Raw genomic sequence first — 23,117 nt, 5'->3', positions numbered from 1 at the left:
ACGAAAGGGTGTCACACTGATGAAAATATTCATATCGCATATTCTGGGTGGCCAAATGCTGCCCCTCGTTTTCTGCGACCGTAATGAAGTTTTTGGCACTCTTCATACATGCATTAATTTTCAGGAGGATTGAAATTTGCTCAGGAAAAAAAGCGACGATCTCGACGAAATTTAGCTGGATCGGTGCCAAATAGGGCCCGTTTTTTTCTGGAACGGGTGTTTGATCCTGGGAATTCGGAAGCCGTCTTAGTCAGCTGAGTTGCCAAGATGAAGGGAATGGCTTTGGTATTAATTTAAATTAAAATTGTCATTACCAGGCGCGTTCGGCGTCGTTGTCATAGTTGGGAAGGAAGAGAAAATGAAGCAATAGTTTTGGTCGTAATGATTTTTACGGATATAATTTTGTAGATTTAATTTCAAATGCATCGAAGAAAAAATAATCAAACCGTGATGAGCATCTAATACGCCAGGGTTCAGCTCTGGTACAAGATTTATGAATTTTTGAAAAACAGATTTCGATTTGGAGAAAATCGAAAATTGGTCATACAAAATTGGCAGTTTGGTTCAAAATCGTGTGCTTTTTCAAAAGAGCCTATAACATCCAGTGCTTTGTTCTAGAAATCAGGAGAAAATAGTGTTTCGCGAAAATTTTACACGTATCCTTATGTATGGGACAAACTTCAAATGCGTTTTTCTCAGATGGCTGTTTTTGCATATGGGACATTTATGCGAACATGGGCAGAATAGTCCTTTCCAAGATACAGATTTTTAAATATTTATAAATCATTCTGTAAGGACAGCTGTTGTTATTATATGCAAGATATCTGTTTTGGTCTCAGGAAAGCCCATTGGAATTTTATTAAAATTTATTGCACAAAGCTGATGATTAAATCAGTGGTTTTAAACCAGTGAGGAACCCACTTGGGGGGAATTTGACCATTATGTGGTATGCAACAGAATCCAAAGTCTTTAAACGTGTTTGAAAAAAAGATAATTTCATAGATATTTACAAGCTTTAATGGGTAATTCTCCGCCAACTCACACAGCAGTTGCCCCGACCCCTCTTCGATTTGCGTGAAACTTTGTCCTAAGGGGTAACTTTTGTCCCTGATCACGAATCCGAGGGCCGTTTTTGATATCTCGGAGGGGCGGTACGACCCTTCCATTTTGAACATGCGAAAAAGAGGTGTTTTTCAATAATTTGCAGCCTGAAACGGTGATGAGATAGAAATTTGGTGTCAAAGGGACTTTTGTGTAAAATTAGACGACCGATTTGATGGCGTACTCAGAATTCCGAAAAAACGTATTTTCATCGAAAAACACTAAAAGTTTTAAAATTCTCCCATTTTCCGTTACTCGACTGTAAAATTTTGGAACATGTAATTTTATGGGAAATTTAATGTACTTTTCGAATCTACATTGACCCAGAAGGGTCATTTTTTTATTTAGAACAAAATTTTTCATTTTAAAATTTCGTGTTTTTTCTAACTTTGCAGGGTTATTTTTTAGAGTGTAACAATGTTCTACAAAGTTGTAGAGCAGACAATTACAAAAATTTTGATATATAAACATAAGGGGTTTGCTTATCAACATCACGAGTTATCGCGATTTTACGAAAAAAAAGTTTTGAAAAAGTTGGTCGTCATCGATCCTGGCCGTTCCACGGACGACGAAACAAAGAGAAACGCAAAAAGTAACTTTTTCAAAACTTTTTTTCGTAAAATCGCGATAACTCGTGATGTTTATAAGCAAACCCCTTATGTCTATATATCAAAATTTTTGTAATTGTCTGTTCTACAACATTGTACAACATTATTACACTCTAAAAAATAACCCTGCATAGTTAGAAAAAACACGAAATTTTAAAATGAAAAATTTTGTTCTAAATGAAAAAATGACCCTCCTGGGTCAATGTAGATTCGAAAAGTACATTAAATTTCCGATAAAATGACATGTTCCAAATTTTTTTACAGTCAAGTAACGGAAAATGGGAGAATTTTTCAAACGTTTTTAGTGTTTTTTTCGATGAAAATTACGTTTTTTCGGAATTCTGAGTACGCCATCAAATCGGGCGTCTAATTTTACATAACAGTCCCTTTGACACCAAATTTCTATCTCATCACCGTTTCAGGCTGCAAATTATTGAAAAACACCTCTTTTTTCGCATGTTCAAAAATGGAAGGGGTCGTACCGCCCCTCCGTCACAAGAAATCAAAAAACGGACCTCGGATTCGTGATCAGAGACAAAAGTCACCCCTTAGGACAAAGTTTCACGCAAATCGAAGAGGGGTCAGGGCAACTTTTCCCGATTTCGTGTGAGTTGGTAGAGAATTACCCTAATAGAAATCAAAATGTTATGTGAGATTCTTTTTAATGTGTTCAACTTTTTCAACTTATATTAAAACATACATACATAATCACATGACATATATACAAAATCAAAATCCGTGTAAAATCGCATGCACATTACTTTGTAAACAAAAACATGTAATATTGCATGAGAAAACGTGTTCACAAAAAGCATGTACGCAAGAAAAAAAAAAGATTTCGCACACCCCAAAAATAACATCAAACTGTTGAGAGTCATATCCAGATTGCCAAGTCTGCGCCTCAACCCTCTCGGCTATCACGTTTTCTAATGCAAATGTTACATGCTTTTTCACACAAAGGTGATGTGCATGCTTTTGCATGCGATTTTACCATCCGATTTTTTGCTGTGTAGGCTTAGGCTTAGGCTGAGTAATTTTTCATGCAAAAACCGAAATTTTCACGGGGACCCTTATTCTATAAAACCATATTTCACAAAAATTTCACGGAACGTTGAAAATGTATAAATAACCTTGAGATTCTTATTTTAATATTTCAAAAAGTCCTTTTTCACTTAATCTTTCATTATTTTTCAATCGTCTTATATTTTTCTTCATCAATTTCACCAAGTTAGATTGTTTTTAGCATAAAATTGTGAAATATGTTAAATTGTCTCATGAAATGCTTTGCAAAAAGTGTAATCTTGTATAATAATTGAAACAGTAACCTCAATAAGTTTATATCTTTAAACAAGTTTTCTCTTCTTCATTTCACAAGATGTTTATTTTCTCTAACAATTAAATAAACTTTTTAGGACTTAAACAAATGGGAAAGTAAAAGTTTGAAATTAAAATTGGATGATACTCAGCAACCAAGGAAGTTGTTAACTTCTTCTTCCAAAATCGTTTAATTTACAGACTCAATCCTGCAATAATTTGATTGCAAAAAAATAGTTGTTGGGGAAATATTCCCTTTCTAATTTAATACCTATCTTCGTCATACTTACCAGCAACAGCACCGCCTCAAGTCGGCACGCAAATTTATGCCACTTACTAGCCAAAAAGATCAAATTTTATGCAAAAGTGCACATAACTTCTATTTTCAAGAACATTTCTCATTATTTTGTTGGCACACACATCCACATGCAAGCTGAAAGCTTTTAACTGTTTAACGAAAGTCGCCATCAATATCTTTTGACTTGCGCTAACGTTTTCAAAGCGCTTAAGATACGAAATTGCTTCCAGCTACCGGCAACATGTTCTTTTGCACATTAGTTAGTCACTCACTCGAAAAATAATCCCGAAACATGTAACTAATTAGCAAGCGCCTTAACAAAAACAAACACGCCAAGTCACTTGACGTTTACACCTATTCCAATCGAAAGCTGAAGAGAACCGAGCGAGAAGCGAAAAGTTACACAAAAAGTTACTCTACTCGTTGGTGTACTTGGTTTTAGTAAATTTCAAGGAACACTCCAGATTATCCAGCATCATTCAAACACGAACGCCTAAATCCTTTGGTAGCCATTGTTTTCGGGGATGAGTACAAATCATAAAATATCGGGACAATTTTACGGAACTCGAAAAAAAATTTATAGCCAGATTTTAATCTAATCTAATCTAATCGAACACAAGCGCAGCCAGTCCGAAGAAAGCATTCTGGAAAAACTTGCGGTTAGATTACGCCTCAAGCCCTTTCTTGTCTATATTAATAATTGCAGTACATCCGAGTAACCCCAAAAATGTACAGCAAAAATTAAAGCGGCCAGGCCTACTGCGTTGCATTAACCGCAGAGACATATTCGGTGAACGGATCACATTTCACAGAATCAACAGGGGAGGAAGGATGCGTGGACATACCGTACCAAATGCTCCGAATCAGTCAGGTGTGGTGTGTAAGTGTAAATTGGCAAATAATTATATTTTTAGGAGGGAAGTGGAATTGGGCAATTCAAGTTTGGGAAAATGGGAATTGGGAAAGGGATAAAAGGGAAGGGATAGAAGGGTTATTTAATTTATAATATCATAATATAGGGGAAAATAATGATTTAACAACTTATGATGAAATTTTATAGCCAGATTTTAATATCAAAAATAATATCATGAAATAAAATTATTTTAATCGGTTTTCATGGAACACACGAACGTCGAACGACTTAATTTAAAGGATTGATTTAAGATTTCTTTTAAATGTGAAGGGATGGCACGGACATTTTCTATTTTCCGTTTATGTTATTGCTGCTGTTACAACTGTTAGTTGAATAATTTCAGAAAACGAATTTTCAAAAAATATATCATCAGCTCAAACATAAACGTGATTTTTTATAATTAATCGCTAGGAGTTATTATTGTAATTTTTAAAAGATCAATTAAACTTTTTTGATTTTATGGTGTTTTTGAATACCTCTTACGCAGTAAAAAAAAGTCGTGGTAATATTACATCTGGGAAGGGGTACATCTTTTATGTCAGAAAAAATGTGTAATTTTACCTCTGAAAATGTGTAATTTTAACACTTTTCTGGTGAAATGTCACTTTTTAAGTCTTAATTGTTGTAAAATTACAGCATAAAAGAGATAATATTCAACTTTCCAAAATTAAACCTTTCACATTTCCGTAGTAACTTTTCAATAGGGCGAATCTGCATTTGTAAACAAGCAGTCTATCCCTTTCGCGCAAGTGACAGTTCACGTCAAGTAAGAGGGGGATAGACTGCTTGTTTACAAACGCAGATTCGCCCTATTGAACTGTTACTACGGATTTACACATTTTTTTCTGTGTACTTAAGAATGCTCCAAAAAGCAAAAAAAAGTACGACTCGAGCTTAATTAACTTCTGTTTGCAACTTGTTGCATGAACCACTATAAAATACTCTAGGATTAATGTAATTGAAAGGTTTTTACATTCGGAATATTTTTTTTCTGGAAACCAGCATATAGTCTCGATTTGTCGCATGCCTATAGTCCAATTTGGACACTCTAAATTTTACTAAAAATTACCTCTAACTACCTCAAAACCAAGTTCAATTCAATAGTCATCATGTTTTTATGATGATTTTGGATTCGTACATCGATCTATACCAAAGCAAACGAAAAAAGTACTTCAATTGTGTTCAAAAAATCAGCAGAACAGAATCGATTCCATCAAATTGATTGATTTTCACCACATTTGTAAGGGCCACGTGAAAACGCCAAAACGCATCCATCAGCGCTCGCCATATCACGTGTCCAACCATGCACTAAAAAAACTAGTTTCACTTTCAAAACTCGCAACACCACTGCCCCGCGAGCCAAAAAATAAAAACGTTACTCTCTGATGAATTGAAATCACTTGTTTCGCTACCAAAACCCTCCCCCACCAAGATCCAAGAGCAGGGGGGGGGCGTAGGGGTTTGGGGAGAGAGAGTGAGAGTGGGTGGCATCCCCAAAAATGAACCACTTCTCCTCGTCCTTTCTCCTCCTTCGCACAATTTCACCGACCAGTCACAGCCCTGGCAGCAGCCCCAGGCGCCCTCAAACGCAAAGCTTGCTTCGTTTTGCTTTTGCTCACTTTTCAAGAGCCTCTTTTGGTTTCGCTCTCTGCGAGAGTTTTCCCTCGTTTTCCCACCCACATTCGGGGGAGGAGGAAGGTGGGACTTGGGAGTGGGTGGGGGAGTCTATCTTTCGTCGCTTTGACTCTTCGGTGGTCGTCCTTCTTGCTAGACTTTTTCGTTTCTGTTTTTTTTTTGTCGTCAGTCTTTGCCTCTCACTCTTTCACGTTCACAGATTTTGGGTGGGTGGAAAGTGACTTCACGCAGCGATAGGGTCGTCTCTTGCGTTCTTTCTTTGAGCATGGGGTAAGAATTATAGTACATCCTCGTTAGCAATAATAGTAGGAAGCACTTAGATTTAGCTTGAACAATAAAAAATAACATTTCGAAATAAAGCTAATTTCAGAGAATACTTTGGTTTTCTTAGGATAACCAACTAAGTGTTAATATTTTCTAGTAACCTGAGAAATTTTCAAAAGGTTTCAGGAAGAGGAATACATTGGAAAATATACTAATGATTTTTTCTTAGTTCAAATAAATCGAAATGGTTCAAAGATGCATCATTGGATTCGAAATCAAAGTGTTCGTACTATCTTTATCTCTATCAAAATTGATGGAATTCATTTTAAAAATTGACCTTCTAGACTCACCTTTACGTATGAATAAGTAGGTCCAATATCTGAGCAAATATCTGTGTATGTGGGATGTTGTCACTCAATTTGGTCTCATTCGATCCTATTGAAAATAAAAACTAAACTAAACTAAAGTTAAGTACTTCAAAAGTTATACTAAAAAACTGCTTTGGCTAAAGTCCCGAAGATTGTAAAAAGGTGGTTTTTGTAAGTAAGACCTTTCCAATTAGCCCAAAATATTGATTCTCTGTCAAACCTACCAAAGTATATTAACGTGAGAAAGGCACCAACCACCTTAGGTAGGGTAGAGTAGTCATCAATGAGACACGGGGAACAATGATAAAATGGCTCTCAAAAGTCGTAGTTTAAACCCATCAGGCCCATATTTGGGGGAAAGGTGTGTATACTAGATACACGTCGGAAATAATAGTGTCTTTGGTTATGGTCGCTCCCTTGCAAAGTTATTCATAAATGTTTGATTCTGGGGTATAAAAGTTAATTATGAACAAAAAATACTTTTTCACGCGTAGGCTGCCATTAACACCAAAACTTATATTTCTTCAGATTTCTTTCGACGTTTCTTACGGAATGAGTTGAGCTACAATTTTCCTACATTAGGTTTTACCAAAATTAAGATTACACCCAGAATCCTGAGTTGTCTTATTGTTCCCCACTCTTTTCAGCTCATGGGTAACAATAAAACACTTTGATTTTTCTTCGTTAAACTTTTCAAAATCTATGGAAATCTATTTATTGAGTTTCAACTTTATTTAACCAAAAATATGAAGTTATTTGGTATTAATATATGGATTTTAAAAAATTTAAATACTTTTTAGTATAACTTTTGTTAATTAAAGTTTCATGTTGGCAAAATTGCTCTAAAATGTTCAAGGCAATTTGTTACTTGTAATGTAACAATACAAAAACAAGATGATTTACTACAAAAGAATTGATTTTCGTAAAGTGTCTCATTGTTCCCCAGCTGTCTCATTGTTCCTGCCAAGTGCGTCTACAATGAGACAGTTGAATAACTTTGGCTGTAGACGTCAGATCGATCTCATATTTTAAAACACATTAAAAGAAAGAAAATGCAACTAAAAGCTCCTCAAAACATGCTGATGAATAAAATACAAAAATCGTTGAATGTTAAAAACCAAAAGTGTCTCATTGATGACTACCCTACCCTAACGTTTTTTTTCTGATTGATTTGGTGTCTCAAGCAAAGTTGTAGCTATTGAATATTTTTAGAAACACTAAACTATAAAAAACATAAATAAGGACTCTATTTGTGCCGATATTGAAATAATTTATAATCAGATATTCGATTTTACATCAAGAGTTTAACTCTTATATTTTTGCTTGACTAAAAAATAATCAAAAAAGCATAGCAGGTGATGATTTTTGTCCCCTAATACGTACCGAAAAAACCTATACAATAAAATAAAAATTGATTTAAGGATATCGATTTTTTGTGTAAAAAAAATTGTGCCTATCAATAAAATATTTTTTTCTGAATAGTCATTATCAATACCAACAACTTTGCCGGAGACCCGAAATCGATAAGAAAATTCCTTCAAAAGATTCAGATTTTCGACTATTTACGTACCATTTTTGTATAGACAGCTGCCAAAATTGTATGGAGGCTTATGGCTTATATTAGAACGTCCAATTTCCGCGAATTCCCGGTAAATTTGAAATTTAACGAAAATTATTCTGATCCTGTTTTTAATATTTTGCAACAGAATTGTATAGAACAGCAACTTTAATGGTCAACATGAGTGGGAGGATCAATTAATGGCTTGATCTCTTGTAAAAGTCAAGAAACTTTGAGAAAATATTTAAATTTTCTATTTTTTATGCTGTCTTTAAAATTTTACCAATTGAAAAAAAATATTAGTATTTTTTGATGAGAAGTATTTTTCTAATCAAAGTTGATGGACAATTAAAATCTTTGCGCCACTGCAACAAAATTGCATTTAAATATGTCTCAGTTACCATAAAGTGGAAATGAAGAAAAGTCATGCAGAGATTATATTTTTCATAGCAAATAATTTGTCATGTTTCCATTTATGGTATGATTTTTGTTATATAGTTTTAGGCCTAATAAATTAATTAGATTAAAATAATTTTCATTGTGTAAAAGTGATTGAAATCAAACGATATTGTTTTCATATTTGATCCTCTTACGCCCTTGGTAGCACACGTGCTTCATTAATTTATTACTTCAAACAGTAATTTCTCGAATACTTTTAAACAAAATCTTCTCGAACAACCCTTTTAGAAACATTTAATTATCCAGTTTTCATCCAATCCAATAATTTGTTACAATGCAGGTTAATTCTCGAAACCTCTAATATGTTTTATTGTTTTTAAGTCACATGCATTGCGTTGCCACTTTTTTCATTTGTTTAAAAGAGATTTTTCAGATTCCATTATGTTTTTAATCAATGTTATTGTGATTGGATTGCTCCAATTGTTTTATTTCACTATGATGACTAAATTATAACCTTTTTATCTTCTCTAACGCAAGTATGTAGTATCATAACTTAAAAATAATAGACAATATTGGTAGTCAGAAAATTTACCTGCATTCATGGACTGCATCCTTTTGCCTATATTTATGTACCTTTTCAATTCAAATCTAACCAAATTTAATCCAGTTCATTCTGAAAAAAGTACACACATAGTCTTTTAACTCCGATAGCGCATGTCTTGGAGGTTGTATGTGAAACATTTTTCAGGAAAAAATGTAAAAAAACTTGCAACTAATTTTAAAATAATCGAAATATATCGATTATTTAAATTTTTACTATTTCTCTACTGAAATTTGAAAGTGTCGATCCTTCAACCATGGCGTGATGGCCATGTACGTCTTAAATAAAAATCAATGGAGCATTAAAAAATGTTTCGTTTTAAATTATTCTTATAAATGTCAGCCTGAAAGAGACCAATTGAATTTAGGGGAAGGTGGGGCAACACGACCATATGGGGCAAGAGGAACAATCGCTCGTACGGCCGTAATTTTTACACTTTTGATTATTTCCAGTATGAGGAATTGTTGCTAGCAATGCAATTAGCTGATTCTACTACCACATAACCGCCAAAACGACGTAAAAGCCACGGGCATGAGATTGAATGAGGTTATTGTCAAAATCTTAGTTTTCTTATAATATTTGGAAAGTACAAAATAAGGCTTCGGGTTCGATATAATGCTCATTTTATCAAAATGCTATTTTTTCTAAATCAGTAGTGTCCCTATCAATGACTTGCACCTATTATAAAGTATGATTTAACTTTTGGTTATTTTTGTTGAGAGCTTTTGTAAAATCTTTTGCAAACTGCATCAAAAACTCGAAAGCGATGAAAATGCATATGGGACATTTATGCGATCAGGGGCGGTATTCTGATCAATATGGTGATTCTGACAAAATTGCAGGTATTTATAAGGATAGTTTTTAGCTTCAATAATTCAACAATAGTTACACTTAGGAAATTATCCATTTTTTTAATTTATTTTCCATATTAAATTACAATCTTATAAAACCGTTTTTTATATTCTTGAAGGGGCCAACCTCTCTTGAGTTTAGGGGAAAGTTCAGGGGATGACTAGAAAATTATACCGATAGTTGCCCTATAGTTTTGAAGATACTAAAAAGAGCGTAACAAAAATGTTGTAGCAAAAAGCATTGGTTGATTTGCACCGTTACAGTCATTTTTTAAATCAAAAACAAAATGATTAATGAAGCCATTTTAAATTCAATTTCCACTCAAGCCCCATCTCTCCACTTAAAGCAGTGACGCGTTAAACTTTAAGATCTTAATTTTACATGACACTGCTCTTTGTTTAAATCCAATCCAAGAGCGAATCAAAACGAAAAATGAAAAAAAAAGTTTCCCCAAAAACATGCCGTTGACCCCGTCCTCCTAGCCCTGCAACATCCACTTGACCCTCCCAAGTCGTCGTGGTCATGATTTATGACAATTCAACCGTTCTAGCGCGGAAAGTTTGTACTTTCTAAGACTGCGAGAAGAAAATGAAGTGAAAAAAAATCTCTGCCTCATTCAGTCCGCATCACCAGCTGAGGAATTTAAGTGTGTTCATTTTTGGGACTAACATTTTTGGGAGGAAAAGTTTCCGGTTTTTTTTATTATGGCGTGGGGTTGGGGTTCCCTTCAGGCTTCAGTCGTCGGGCTGGCAGACAGAACCAGACGCGGCCTTGGAAAATTATTATATTTTGGAAAAAAAAGCGACGCTAAAAGGTCGGTTCTACCGGGGAGTGAAAAGTATCCATTTTTATTGCCCTAGATGAGTGATTTTATTCCCTTTTTTTCGCAGAGCGAGCAAGCCAACCAGCCGTTGCTGGGCAATTTCTGGGCCAATAAATGAATCGATTTTGTTTATGTGACTTTATTATTGGCATCATAATGAGCCGGCGGAATGAGGTGTTGGTATTTCTGTAACGCCCAGCGCCGGTCGATGCATGATGGTCGATTGAGCTTTAAAAAAATGAGGCAACTGAATTGCACCTTAAACGCCTGGACCAACCACACCACAAGCTGTCTGTTGTGCACCTCGGAATGCGAACCAGCTGATCTGCTTCTGCAATTGTGGAAACAGGGGAAGCTCGGTGGTGAGAAAAGCCAAAAGCTTCCCAAAAGTGAGAAATAGTTTTAAGAAACAATAAATCTTCCATCTGGTTCCGCTCCCATCACGAGTTCTTGGAAAAGAAGAACTGAAGACTGAAGATGGGAAATGTGAGGTAACGGAAAATAGGAAGGGATGTCATTAATTTTTGATGTTGCCTACAATTTAACAATTGAAAATATTTGGTAGAAAAAAAACTGAATTTAAATATTATAGTTCAACCTTCAAAATATTGAAGCAAAAAGTATCCCAAAATGGTGTAAAAAAATAATTGATGCAACTACAGAAAATTTGCAAAATATCAATGAAAGCTTGAAAATATTTGTTTTCCCAATGTTTTATGTCTTCTTTCGATCTTGGGTCAAATATTCTAAATTTGTTTAAAAGTATAATGCGTCCTATTTCACAATCGACTGTACAGGTTTTTTAATTGAGTTATCAGCAATATTTTTGTTTTTATGCCCTAAAAAACAAATCCCGCAAAAAACAATGTTTTAAGGGACAAATACATGATATAAAATTTAGCAACGGCCGTAATGAAAACTTGTTTTTAATTAACATCAAAATTTTCGTGATATTTATCTTTGGAATATTTTAATTTGAAACCTTCCATAGTTGCATATTATTTCACGTAAATGATTGAAAATCGTGCAACAAGAAGAGCAATTCTCTATTTTTTGCAATTCTGTATTTTTTAATCCGGCTGAAACTTTTTTGGTGCCTTCGGTATGCCCAAAGAAGCCATTCGAAAACATTATTTTCAAAATTTTCAAATCAAGACTTACATTTTAAAAGGACGTAATATTGAATGTTTGGCCCGTTTGAAATGATAGTCTTGATTTTAAATTTTTGAAAAAACTTTTTTCGAAAAGTTCGGAAAATTTCACGAATGTTTCATATTTTGACATAGAAACCATCAATTTTCCTGTTCCATTTGCATTGCAATATTTCAGCAACTAAAGGTCGTATCAACAAAGTCCGAAGAAGCAAAATAAAGAGAATTTTCTCAGCTTTTCAAAAATATTTTTTCCAAAAGTGTGCAAACATGTGCACTTATTAAAAAAATGAGAAACTGTGACTATTTTCAAAAAAGTCACTTAAATATGGATTTAACTTGAAAACGGTGCTCTTTATCAAAATTTTACTAGAGTACTTTTTGATTGCAAATTTGATTTTACATCGAAATATGAAGTTGAAAAAATTTTGCGACCAATATTTCGATTTTTTGAAAAATCAGTATTGATTAAAAAATGCATAACTCGGTCAATGATTTTTTGCACAACCTGAAAATTTCTGAAAAGTTGGCATTTTATGTCCTCTAAAACATATCAAAAAAATAAAAATAGTGTTTTTTTGCAAATCAAGTTTTAGTGATAAAAAGTTAAATAAAAAAATCACCAAATTTTTTTTACCGTGTATCATTTTTTTCCAGTGTAGTCCGTATCCATACCTACAACTTTGCCGAAGACACCAAATCGATCAAAAAATTCCTTCAAAAGATACAGATTTTTGAATTTTCATACATCATTTTTGTATGGACAGCTGCCAAATTTGTATGGAAAATTATATGGACAAACTAATGATGCAAAATGGCTTCTTTGGGCATACCGAAGGCACCAAAAAAGTTTCAGTCGGATTGAAAAATACAAAAATTAAAATTGAAGAAAAAAGACCGATTTCGTAAAGAATTGCTCAGGGGACAAACAAATAATTTAAATGCAATTTGTATTGGCATTCAAATAAACTCTTGACTATTGCTGTTGTATAATTTCCGTGTCCTGCACTCGGTTTCTATTCTTTTTTTTATTTCTTAATTGGAGACCTTGTTTAACAAAAGAAATTGTAATCAATTATTTTTTAAAATATATAACAAATAATTCCTTCATGCAAATGTGTTCGAATTTTTCATTGCAAACTGCTATTCATTTTTGAAGTATAAATTGCTGTAAAACAGTAGTTTATGCAACAAGTTGCAAAAACAAGATTTTTTCAGCACGAGTCGCACATTTATCCAACGAGGTTTACCGAGTTGGATAAATACGACGAGTGCTAAAAAAAACAATTTTTGCAACAAGTTCTATACAACATTTTTTTCAATTCCGAAAAACGCCCTTTGAATGGAATTTTCGGTCAATTCACTGTTAAAATCAAAACAATATCGAAAAGTAGGGGAGTTTGGGGTAATATGGACAGTGGGGGTAATTTGGACACCCCTTTAAAAATCACCGTTTCTTCGGATATAAAGTGAAAACGGCAATTTAAGTGATAAGGCTAGTACCTATAACTTTTTTTTTACACAAGTGCTAAAAAGTTCCACTTTTCAGTTCCCATTTCAGTGCTGAAAAGAAGAACTTGTGTTGAAAAGTATCACTTTTCGAAACTTTTATTTTTAGTAGGCCTTTTCGTCATATGAGAATGACAGGCAAAATAGTAGTTTATGCAACAAGTTGCAAAAAGAGGATTTTTTCAGCACGAGTCGTACATTTATCCAACGAGGTTCACCGAGTTGGATAAATACGAAGAGTGCTGAAAAAATCAAGTTTTGCAACGAGTTCCATACAACATTTTTTGCAATTCCAAAAAACACACACTGAGTGAAATTTTGTGTCAAATTTTTATGTATTTTGTCAATAAATCGTTTAAATCAAAAAAATGTTGAAAAGTGTTACTTTTCGAAACAAGTGCTGAAAAGTAGAACTTTTCAACATTTATTTTGAAAAGTCTTGGGTCAAATTTTCCTGCTATTCGATTCTGTTATTTTTGGTACAGAAAAGTAGGCTATTTCGTCGTTCAAGAATGACAGGAAAAGTAAGTAGTTTCACGACGGAATTGCAAAAAAGATATTTTTCAACTTTCATGATTTAATTTAATGAAAAAAACACTAATTCGTTTTTGAAAATTAATGCAGTATTGAATTCAAAGTTTTATAATTTTTTTTAATTAGATAACCGATTGTTTTTTTATTTTATTTTTCTTTAACAGTTGTGAAATTTTCTGACGCAAATATGAAATTTGAAAAGTTACATGCACCCGTTTTAGGTCTTTAAATAATCTTTGACAACATCTAAGAATCGTAAAAATTATTGAAATTCTATTGAATATTATTTTTGGTTTCCTAACTATTCGAGCCAAAATTGAATTATAATTTAAATTAAACGCGTTGGGATAGTTTTTTATTGGTAGAAAATTACCAATATTTAATTACTCTTTTTTTGAATGTGATTTTTTGAATTTTTAAACGTCTTTTTCAATGCTTCTTTTAAATGATTTTGATAAAATAAACCCCGAACATAAAAAATATATATTATTTACGAGTTATTCCAGATTGCAGAATTTCTCATAAAATAAAATTTCCCAAAAAATATATATATTCGAGTAATGAATAATGGTAGGGTGTTTGGAAGTTTTCTTGTATTTTTTTCGATATAAAATACATTTTTCGGAATTCTGAGTACTTCATCATGTTGGGCGTCCAAAAAAAGTCCCTCTAACACCGAATTTCCAAGCCATCACCATTTCGGGCTGCTAATTATTGGTTTTTTCGAATGTTCAGAAATGGAAGGGGTCGTACCGCCCCTTCGTCACGAAATATCGAAAAATAGAGCTCGGTTTCGTGATCAGGGACTAAAATTACCTCTTAGAACAAAGTTTCACGCAAATCAAAAAGGTGTTGTGGCATCTGCTGTGTTAGCTATACGAAAATCACCCATTGAATATCGTTTTTTAATCAAATTTAATTCATCATAGTGACAAAGCTAAACTCTATCAAAAGTTTTTCAAAACAAGTGATAGTTGACTATTTCGACAGAAATTTGGCAAAATCTTCATCCTTTTTCTTCACGATTTTTCACTGTTTTCGTTATTTAACATTTTCCGTGCACCTTCCACTTGCCCTTGCATCTCCCCACCCATTCCAGCGCAGTCCAGTCAGCTGAGTTTGTCTCGTTCGCCAAAAAACGGACCGCTCAGACTCAAAACTTCTGGTATTCTCCCCCCCCCCCCTTTCCGTTTCGCTTGGGTGCAAATCTCACGTGACGTGCAATGAATTATTTACGACTCTCCACACCTTTCGTCCAGTCCAGCCACCCACCCACCAGAAACCAGGAAAAGAACTTTTCCGGGTGGGTATGCAAAATGCATCACTTTTCACGTACTTTCCCATCAGTCTTATTGCCAGCCAAACGGAGAAAAAGGAAGGGGAAGCAGCAAGGAATTGCTTTTTGGTTTTTGGTGGAGGAGTTCTTCTTAAGATGAAATGCGATTTCTTTCTTTTTTCCAACGAGATTTCCCGGCACGTGTGAAAATCGTGTGGTTGCATTGTTTTGTTTTGTTTTGTTTCAACCTCAAGAGAGCAAAAAAAAGGGATGGTTTGTAATGCATTTCTATGGTTCAGCACGTAAACTGCTGGTCATAAAAGCTCTCAAGTAATCAGAGCATTTCATATTCTGCTGACAGTGATTATGCAAATATTTGTTTGCTTTTTTTATGATTTCTTTTAACGTGCCAACTTATTTCTAACGTGTCAAGACACTGGAACAAATCAGTTTGATTCGGAAACACTACTTTTTTCACTAAAACTGCGATTGACCTGACCTGTACATGTTTGGGTACCAAAAGTTGCGGCTTAAAATTACGGCTTACAATCGCTGAAATTTTAAAGTTATTTTCTAAAAAGAAACATATCTCGGAATCTTGTTAAAGAACATCGCCTTCAATGTTTATGACTGGTCTTCTTTTTCAAATTTCCTTTCTAAAGATGCTCAGAAAAACAATGTATGTAATCGAAATTCACCTTTGCAAAGCACGCAAAATTTCATTCCAGTACCGATTTATATAGATTGGGTTTTGAAATTTTCATTATTACTTCTTGATAATAAATTTCCTATAAAAATCCATTTAAAATTGAAGCTTATTCGTGATTTCTGGATCGAATGAAGTAAAACTGGCAAAAACTGAAAAAAAAAGTTTTATTTTTAATGCACAAAATATTTTTCTCACGGAATCGCGAAGCTCATAAATAGGCATTCGATTGATGATTGATTTCAGTAGGGAAGGTAGGGGTAAGACGGCCACTAAACTAATGGAAAATTGGATGGACTTTCCGGAGAAAATATTTTTGAGACCGAAAAATTAGGTATCACATACAGAAATTGACAAAAAATTGCCAAATTTTCAGTTTTTGCGTTTTGGGTGTTTTTTAATACCCCTGACTCAAGGCGGTTTCAAAAACATCCAAAAAGCAAAAACTGGAAATTTGGTTTATTGGACCTTTTCAAAAAAAAACTCCACAAGGATTGGACATTGGACAAACTTCAATATTAAGACATTTATGTAAAATTGTTTGAGGTTTTTTGAAAATTTTGAAGGTTAGAGCACTTTTCAAAAAAACAAGTTTTGGTAAATGATTTTTGATTTTTTTTTTCAGGATTGTTACTCCTTCCTACATTTTTATGAGCCTTTTTGTAACATCTTAGGCTATTTTCACAAAAATTTTGAACGAAAAAAATCGTAGACTCACCATCAAATTTAAATTTTGAACTGAAATTTTTCCTTCAGTGTTTTTTTTTATTCAGAATGCCCGAAAAATTTCCTACAAGTTTGTCTTTGACCTTTTTTGATACGATGCAATGGCTTCGAGATACAGCAATATTTAAATTACGAATCATATTGAATACATTTTCGCCCTTCCCAAATGCCAGCATCGAGTGCGTCTGGCTTGTATAAGCGTAGGATAACATGTCTACAAAGTTCATTGAAATTGGAGAGGATCGACATAAAAGTACCTTAAAAAAATCCTGTTTTAGTCTAGATTTGCTCTTTTATAGAATTGCAAATCAAAAAAATTTAAAAAACATTTTTCTTCAAATATTAAAAAGAGAAAAAAATCAGATTGCTTCAATGTCATACATTAAACTCATTAAAATTTTCCAACGATTCAAATTAAATTTTCATTCAATTTTGAAAATATTTTTTACCGTTTCAGTCCGCAGTTAGACGAGACACAATTTCAGCGCTTTTGTTTAATTTTTTTCACTTGTGAAATGTTCCATTTTTTAAGTTTTTTTTTTTATTCAGATGAAACTTTATTCCTTTTGTAAAGTACAGGAATAATATTACGATATTTTTATTACTTTTTATCATTTAAAGTTGCGAATAAAATTAAATCATTTTTAAATCAGTCCATAGATTATAAAACAAACACACATTTTAAAGTAACTCCTGAAATTTTTAAAATAATTTGTAAGTGTTTTTTTAAGTTGGCTTACATTCAGCAGCTGAGATTAAAATGAAGGCTAAAAATCAGCGTTGTTGTTTTTTTCACTATTTTTTAAGATTTTTGGATGAACAAAAATAAAAAAAAAATATTCTCAAAATTTTGTTAAACCATATTTCGGTTTTATTTTTGCACAAATATATATATTTTTTTTCAAAATATTATTACTTTGGCACAAGATATTTCGGGACATCAACTTCAACTGATAAAAGTCCAATACAAACATCAGAATTTTATTCCCATACTTTCCAAAAAGATCGTTTAAACACACATTTTAAAGTAACTCCTTAAATTTTGAAAATAATTTGCATCGTTTAATTTTATCAAATTGGCTTCGTTTAGAAGCTGACATTAAAACGAACGCAATAAAAAAAATCCGCGGTTTAGTTTTTTTTAACTATTTTTTCAGATTTCTATTTATTTTTATTCCTTTTGGAAAATACGGGAATGAAATTCCGATGTATGTATTAGACATTTTATCAGTTAAAGTTAATATCCCAAAAAATCTTATACCAAAGTTATGATCTTTTGAAAAAAATGAGTTGAGCAAAAAAAATAGGAAAATGGTCAAACAAAACTTTAAAAATCCATTTTAGATGCAAAATGAAATTTGGAATCGAAAATGTCTGAACGTTTAATATTTGGCTCAAAAATGTATAGGGTCAGTATTTTTTTTTAACAAGATGAAGTTCATGTCACCGCGATGATGTTCATTTTGAGCATGAGAGCAATTCTCTACGAAATCGGTCTTTTTTCTTCAATTTTAATTTTTGTATTTTTTAATCCGGCTGAAACTTTTTTGGTGCCTTCGGTATGCCCAAAGAAGCCATTTTGCATCATTAGTTTGTCCATATAATTTTCCATACAAATTCGGCAGCTGTCCATACAAAATGATGTATGAAAATTCAAAAATCTGTATCTTTTGAAGGAATTTTTGATCGATTTGGTGTCTTCGGCAAAGTTGTAGGTATGGATACGGACTACACTGGAAAAATAATACACGGTAAAAAAATTTGGTGATTTTTTATTTAACTTTTATCACTAAAACTTGATTTACAAAAAAACACTATTTTTAATTTTTATTTTTGATATGTTTTAGAAGACATAAAATGCCAACTTTTCAGAAATTTCCAGGTTGTGCAAAAATCACTGACCGAGTTATGAATTTTTAATCAATACTGATTTTTCAAAAATCGAAATTTTGGTCGTAAAATTTTTCAACTTCATTTTTCGATGTAAAATCAAATTTGCAATCAAAAGTACTTTACTAAAATTTTGATAAAGTGCACCGTTTTCAAGTTATATATTTAAGTGACTTTTTGAAAATAGTCGCAGTTTTCATTTTTAAATTAGTGCACATGTTTGCCCAATTTTGAAAAAATATTTTGAAAAGCTGAGAAAATTCTCTATATTTTGCTTATTCGGACTATGTTGATACGACCTTTAGTTGCTGAGATATTGCAATGCAAAGGTTTAAAAACAGGAAAATTGATGTTTTCTAAGTTTCACCCAAACAACCCACCATTTTCTATCGTCAATATCTCAGCAACTAATGGTCCGATTTTCAATGTTAATATATGAAACAATTGTGAAATTTTCCGATCTTTTCGAAAAAAATATTTTGGAATTTTCAAATCAAGACAAACATTTTAAAAGGGCGTAATATTGAATGTTTGGCCTTTGTGAAATGTTAGTCTTGATTTGAAAATTCCAAAAATATTTTTTTCGAAGAGATCGGAAAATTTCACAAATGTTTCATATATTAACATTGAAAATCGAACCATTAGTTGCTGAGATATTGACGATAGAAAATGGTGGGTTGTTTGAGTGAAACTTAGAAAACATCAATTTTCCTGTTTTTAAACCTTTGCATTGCAATATCTCAGCAACTAAAGGTCGTATCAACAAAGTCCAAATAAGCAAAATATAGAGAATTTTCTCAGCTTTTCAAAAATATTTTTTTCAAAACTGGGCAAACATGTGCACTAATTTAAAAAAATGAAAAACTGCGACTATTTTCAAAAAAGTCACTTAAATATGGCTATAACTTGAAAACGGTGCACTTTATCAAAATTTCAGTAAAGTACTTTTTGATTGCAAATTTGATTTTACATCGAAAAATGAAGTTGAAAAATTTTTACGACCAAAATTTCGATTTCTTGAAAAAATCAGTATTGATTAAAAAATTCATAACTCGGTCAGTGATTATTTGCACAACCTGGAAATTTCTGAAAAGTTGGCATTTTATGCCTTCTAAAACATATCAAAAAATAAAAAAAATTAAAAATAGTGTTTTTTTGTAAATCAAGTTTTAGTGATAAAAAGTTAAATAAAAAAATCACCAAATTTTTTTACCGTGTATTATTTTTTCCAGTGTAGTCCGTATCCATACCTACAACTTTGCCGAAGACACCAAATCGATCAAAAATTCCTTCAAAAGATACAGATTTTTGAATTTTCATACATCATTTTTGTATGGACAGCTGCCGAATTTGTATGGAAAATTATATGGACAAACTAATGATGCAAAATGGCTTCTTTGGGCATACCGAAGGCACCAAAAAAGTTTCAGTCGGATTAAAAAATACAAAAAAAATCGAATGACCGAAATCCTAGAGAACTGCTCATGATAAACGAGATAGAAAATATTTTGAATTTTTGTGTAATTTTTTGGTTCGTGAATTTGTCCTCAATTTTCAACTCAGGATATCTCAGAAACAAGTTATTGGTTCTATTTTTAATTTGCAAACTTTAAACCTTTGTAGAATTTATCACTTGTTTATAATAGCAATAAAAGTCGACAAAATTAAAATAGCACTTCTAACAAAAATAAAGCCCTTCAGTTCTTCCCTTGATTTTCAGTGTTTTTGCCTTCCTCGTCTTACTAAGGAAAGGCTATAAAATCACTCGAAATACGAAATTCTTAATTTGACCTCCTAGACCCACCTTCATGTATACATATCGACTCAGAATCAAATTTTGAGCAAATGTCTGTGTGTGTGGTGGGATGTTGATCGAAAAAATTTGCACTGAGTTATCTCGGCACTGGCTGACCCGATTTGGACAATTTTGGTCTCATTCGATCCGTCTTGGGGTCTCATAAGTCGCTATTGAAAATTATAAAGTTTAGTTAAGTATTTCAAAAGTTATGCTAAAAAAACGAATTTAACAAAAGTCCGGAAGATTTAAAAAGGGTGGTTTTTGTAAGAAACCTCGTCATGTTGTACATTTTTAGAAAGGTATTCAAAAAACCTTTCTAACGAGTTCAAAAGATTGAAGATCTGACGACCCTATCAAAAGTTATAAGCATTTAAGTGTTATTTATGAACATTTCAGAGGCCGGATCTCATCACAAAACCCTTGATATTTACTTGCTTTATCAACAAATAAAAAAAATTGACAAAATACATATTATTTAAACAAAATAGCAGAAAAAAGTTTGGAAAATGTTATCTTTTTCAGTCCAGGAAAGCAGAATCAAAATCTGAACAATATGATTTATGAAATAAACGTTTTTGGGTTCGACAATACAATAAAAAATGCATTACATATTTTCAGAATATTGTAATACACAGAGAAAAAAAATAAGGTTTAATAATTTTTAAAATATTTTATTTCAACTTCATGTAATTTTACATGCAGAAAATAGTACTATTACACCTACTTGACCGAAATGTCATGCTAATATTGAAGTTTATTTTTCACACTCATTTCAAAGTCTTGCTAGCCTTGTTGGCTAAGGCGCTGGTAATATCTGCATGCAATATTACACTGTTTCTAAGGTTTAGGAATTTCTGCCAAAAAAATATTGTTTTTCTTAACTGTGAAGTCAGCATGATTATTGAGTCCACGTTGTATACACAAAAAAAGTAAAATGAAATGGAAATGAAAATAAAACCACCAAAAAATCATATTTTTAATTTTTTTAACGTTATTTTTAAACTCAATAGTTTAAGTTAGAAATTCTCATTTGCATCAACATATTTTTAAACAAAACATTATTGTTTTCTCTCTCCAATTAATTTCAAAAAAATCAAGCGAAAAAATCCTACATTTTTATGAACAATGAAAACACCATTGCTGAATTCTGATCATAACTCTTTTTTCTCCATTAAAAACGCAAATCGACTCCGTTATACGACGGTAATTGAATACAAATTACCAATTCGAGGTTGACTTTCCATTCAATTAATATCGTTTTGGTGACAGAGAGCCACGAGCCAGAACTGAATAACTCAATTTCCAGCAGTTTCCTTTTGTTACGCGCGCGATACGCCACATTTGGTGGTTTCAACTCACTTTTTTTTGCTATAATTCAATGAAAAAAAAAACGTAATTTCAGTTAAAGCTTGTTTGAAAACAGAACAAGAAAATCCCTGTATTTTCCCTTTGCGTTGGCGAAGAAGATTGATGATTCAGGTGCGCGGCATATCAAATTTCATTTGTTGTTTCGCCGGGGGTAGTAAATTACTATCCTCTAGTCCCTTGTTGGCCAACACAATTGAAAAATCATCCAGCAGCAGCAGCAGTTTTCACGCTGCTTTTCCACACCACTTCCGGTTGTGTCTTCGTCTTGCCTTCCCGTACCAGAAAAGAATTGTGTGGAAAAATTGTGGAAAACTTATGTTTTCGCTGATGTACCTATTTTTCTTCCTCCTTTTGTAACTCTCAACAACTTGTTTTCACTTTTTCCTCCAATAATTCATTTTTCTTCGCTCAACACTCAACACTGTCCGTCATTTCTCACTTCACTTTTTTTTGTTGAAATTGCCACACTTTTTTTTGCTACCACCACTTTCCCATTATAAAGTAATAATCATCAACACAACACCATCATCCCTCTTATCAGGGAAAAGCTTCCCTTTTCCTTCATGATAAGCACACTTCACGAGGATCTGCCACAGCTGCTCTGACAGTGAGAAATGCACTTGTTTTATAACTCACTCTTCCCCTTTCGGTACCTTCTCTTTGCTTTGTTTTATGATCCCTTTTGACGAAGATTACATCAGCACTTTAAGATTGTTTTATTTTTTGTTACTCAATTTTCAATCCTTCAAAAAGCAACTCCCGACGATCTCAACGGCGCCAAGTAACGAGCCCAACTGAGGCAGCGCCTGCAAGGTAGGCAACGCGCACTGCACACCGCCGTCGGCTTAACCGCACGAAATTTGGACGTTCCGAGGACCGAAAAAAAAACGCCTCACCAGCAGCCTCACCGTCGACCAACTGAAGAGTTGACTTTGCGAGGGCACAGTGTTGTTGCGCCTGCATGGTAGGCAACCAGCCGAAACGGAGATGTGTTCGGGAGAAGTCCCCGAACCGGGGACACACGAACGGGGGATGCCGGCGAGCAACCGGTGGCTTCGGGTTTTTTGGTTCGTTTGTTGATGATGTGGGGCCATGTGGACGCTCGTGAGAGAGAGAGGGATTGGGGATGACAACAGAGAGAAAGTGTAGGTTTTGGCAGGGATGCCAGCATGGAGTTATTGTTTGCATCATTTTTTCATGGAGAATCTTATTTCTGATAGTTTGTGATAAATAAAATCTTATCTTTTGATTTTCAAATCTTTTATCATCATCTTTCAAGCATGTGGTACATGCGTTAAACCTAATTTGTCTGTACTTTAACCTTAGTCTGCACTTATTTTCTCAGATTTTTTCAAATCTCATTTTCCTGTTTGTCATTTTCCATATTCCATATTTTTAGTAATTATAACACAAAAAAACTGAATG

The 23,117-nt window shown here is 33.1% G+C and overlaps 1 protein-coding gene across 2 annotated transcripts in view; it reads right to left on the bottom strand.

The window, feature by feature from the left end:
• LOC6054008 (lachesin) overlaps positions 1-22,597 on the bottom strand; it is a 223,424-nt gene extending 200,827 nt beyond the window's left edge. For both annotated transcript variants that reach the window (XM_038266948.1, XM_038266949.1), the window contains exon 1: positions 22,026-22,597. The gene's annotated coding sequence lies outside the window, so the exon portion shown is untranslated. The remainder of the gene's footprint in view (positions 1-22,025) is intronic.
• Positions 22,598-23,117: the final 520 nt, after the last annotated feature.

Source organism: Culex quinquefasciatus, chromosome 1 (assembly GCF_015732765.1).
Source record: "Culex quinquefasciatus strain JHB chromosome 1, VPISU_Cqui_1.0_pri_paternal, whole genome shotgun sequence".
Taxonomy (NCBI): domain Eukaryota; kingdom Metazoa; phylum Arthropoda; class Insecta; order Diptera; family Culicidae; genus Culex; species Culex quinquefasciatus.
This window is presented reverse-complemented; position numbering and strand designations above follow the sequence as displayed.